The sequence below is a fragment of the Nanorana parkeri genome, unplaced genomic scaffold (assembly GCF_000935625.1).
Source record: "Nanorana parkeri isolate BGI_ZX_2015 unplaced genomic scaffold, ASM93562v1 scaffold1818, whole genome shotgun sequence".
Taxonomy (NCBI): Eukaryota; Metazoa; Chordata; class Amphibia; order Anura; family Dicroglossidae; genus Nanorana; species Nanorana parkeri.
Genome location: NW_017308086.1, coordinates 1 through 3,738, shown reverse-complemented (window position 1 = coordinate 3,738; position 3,738 = coordinate 1).

Genomic DNA, 3,738 nt, shown 5'->3' with positions numbered 1-3,738 from the left:
CTCTGGCTGGCATCCTACCAAGCTCCTGGCAACCAGTAACATCAGTGAGCTGGGCAGAGCCACCGGACCCAGAGGTAGCACCACATCATTCCTTGCACCATTGCCAGCACCCATCGGGGAACGACTAATCCATGCTGGGCTGGAGATACACATTAAAGGCCAACTTTGGCACATGTTTTCCCCTAAAAATATCCCCTAAATGTTGTAAAGAAAAAAGCTCAGGTTCAAATACTTACATTTAATCTGGAGCAGCCCCATGCAGTACTTCATTTTCACTAAAAGATGTCCTCAGTCTTCCAGTTTAAATGATGCCTAGCATCAACCATGGACTGAAGACATACTGTGAGTGCAGGGCATCATGGACCTGCCCCCTGAGAGGGTACCACCAAGGCACCCTGCACTCACTGTCTAATGGTGCAGGAAATGTTGCTGATGTTATAAGTCACCACTCTCTGTATTACTGGTGACTGCCCAGCCTGGAGTAGAGGCAAAGAGGAAGGGGAACCTGAGGATCATGTGACCTACCTGAAGACTTAGGAAAAGGTCAAAAACACTTCCAGGGGCAGCCACAGGGGATAGGAGATGGTCAGCGGGGAGGCCGGGAATTGAGCTTTAAGTGTCTGCCTTCAATGTCTCCTTTTTTAAAAATGGAATTTTACACAGCTGGTATCGAATAGCCGAGGAGAAAAGAAATCACCAAACAACTGAATAAGCTTTATGAATCACTCAAGTTGAAGAATGGCAAAAAATATTTGGTTAAAAATATTGAAAAAATAATTGCGCTTTTTTGGAAATAGGCCACTCAGCGATGTTTGATGGATATTCACTCTTTCATGAATACTGAGGAATGAAAAACAACCTATCAAAGTAGACGCTGAGCCAAGTTCAACTTTTTTATGTTAGTCTTGCTCAAGTGTTTTTCCATTTGCCAAACAACAAAAGAGAAGCCGTGGGTGTTTATTGTGGGGAATGAGTGCAGGAATCAGGCATCTGAATAATGGCTCCATAGAAATTCATATTACATGTTTAAGTGCTTTTACTGCTGTGGTGGCAATAATACAGGCCAGCCAGATCTCATGTCTTCATCTAAAAAATTCTTCTATAAGAAAAAAGGATTTTAGTGCATTCTAGAAGATGAATTATATTTAAGTTTTGAGTTATTTATCTCTTGGTTTGTAGATGGCGTATGTAGATGTTGAGTTTGTTGTATTCTGTTACCCTGTTTATTTTGCCCATAGCTCCCAGTTATTTAGGTGCAGCATCAGGTAGCAAGAGGACCAGGTAGTCCACTATGTATTGTACTGAGCAATATCTGGGTCACGGGAGGACGCTAGTTTATGACCTCCCGTGACCCCGAGGAGAACTATTGGGAAAAACACTTGCCCCATAGTTCTCCTTTAAGGGGGAAATCTCAATGATAAAATGCAGACAGATCAATATTTATAATGAATGTTTTTATTTTAGGTAGAGGTGTACATCCAGCGTGTTTCTGGAATATGACAGTGTCCCCTTCTTCAAGGTTGTTTGTATGGAATTGGTATTCCCAAGACAAAATACAATGATTCAAGTCCATTTTTTAGGTAATAGATTTTTGGACCATCGAAAAGTCAATCTGTTAGCAGCAACAGGCAATTTCCTATGTAACAAACAACTCTTTTGTGTGTTCCATACAAACAACATGCTTTTTTTTTTTTCCGATTCAATGACTCCAAAAAAATTTAAGCTGTTGGATCAGCATGACAACCAGTCAACTAGCGCAGGGGAGAGCTGCTAAAGCCGTGTGCATGCTTGCTTCAGTACCGGAGTCCTTTAATAGGTTTTAATGGTGCTCTTTTTTATTGAGTAGAAATTTAAATAGACACATTTCATAATTAATTTTTAAAAAATATGTTTTTACTTTATATAATAAAACATGGCAGGCAAATATTTACAGAGACCCCTTCTTTAATCTTATTTTGCTAAAAGTATTCGGTCCCATGGCCCACCATGATGCAGAGCTATTGCAATGATTTGGTGTCCTGTAGCTTACCCCATCTGAAAAAAATAATAATATATATATATATACACACAGTATATTTGTATTACACTTGCATTGCATTCTTTTTCCCCACACCAAGCTGTTGAAATATTATTTCAATTTTCTCACGCATGAGCCTTTGTTGGGATATTCCTCCTCTGAGGCCAGACGGTTGGGTGAATTGGTCAGCCAGCCACAATCCATACAGCTTGTTATTGAGAACTATGAACAGGGATTTCATATTAACAGTAACATAAGACTTCCTCCTGTTGTAAATAAGCCCGTCTTCTTAAGAGATGAACATTTTTCATTTACAAAGAGACGACTGTATTAGAGAGTCTCTTCTCTGCAAGAATTCAGTAGTACTCCAAAAAGGATATACATAAATGCTCTTAACGCAATCAGATACACACACACACTCGGCATCGAAATGTTCAAAGATAGAAACATAAGCACATTTGGACACAGGGATTTTTTAGAAACACTGTAGCGCTGAGCAGAGATAATATACAAAAGAGAAATGCAGAGCAAAAAAAACCAAAACATTTGTATACAATAGTTTTTAATTGTTAATTTATCAGTTATTAATTTAACAATTAAAATATTAAAAACAAGTCTATACAAAGGTTTTAGTTTTTTTTGCTCTGCATTTTTTCTCTTGTACATAATCCCTGCTCAGCACTACAGTGTCCCTACAAAATCCCTGTATCCAAATACTAAGCAGGCTCAGCAGTATACCAAACCAATTGCTATTCTATGAATGAACCTGTTTCAAAATATTGTGATAGTTTGGGGAATGCAGCCCAATGGTGAGCGCTAAGTGACCACTCCTGAAGCCGACTTTAACAGAAAAAAAGCACAGACTTTATTCAGTCATAAGGTCAACAATCCATGATAAATGAAAAAGAACAGTTCATTGGACTTTCATCAAAACATTAGGTCTCACCGACATCTTTCTGTCCCATACACTCCCAGTGTGATAATCCCAGGACTTTACCGTATTGCTCTGTCAGTACAGTCCTCAGTATTGCTCAGCAGCTTTCCTCAGCTCTGAGCGGTTCAGTATTCACCCCATGGGTCACTGTCTCTCTCTGTCTCTCCGACAGGTATCTCATGGTCATCGGCCCTCTTGACCTCTCGCAGCCTTCTTGGCTGTGTCAACTGTGCTCGTGCATGCAGCAGAGTCTGTCTGTGGTTGTGTGCCTCCTGCACATCCACAACTCTCCCCTGAGCCCTGGGCTGGCTTCCTAATGAGGCTGGTCATTGGCAACACCTGGCCCCAGAACTGGAGATGTCATCCCACCCAGAGCCCTAAAAGTGCCCATACACTATACAACCCTCGCAAGACTATTGTCTTGCGAGGGTTGTAAAATAATTTTAAAAACGTACGATCTGCCCATCTTGGTCAGGCAGATCGTACTTGCGCTCATCGCAAGCCGGCCCCCCTGAGGGGCGGGATTCTGATGACTGCAATGCTGAACGGCCCGTTCGGCAGTTGGCTCTCGATCATGTTAAAAAGCAGCCGGAAATCGTACGATTCTCGGCTGGTTTTCCAACATGCTCGAAATACAAAAGTTGTGCGACCATACAGTAGGAACGGTCGCACGCCTTCCATACACTGCACGATTCTCGTACGATCGCGGGATTTCCCGCGATTGTCGTGCGAGAATCGTGCAGTGTATGAAATTGTGTGTATCTTCCTGCACTCCTTACCGGATCTC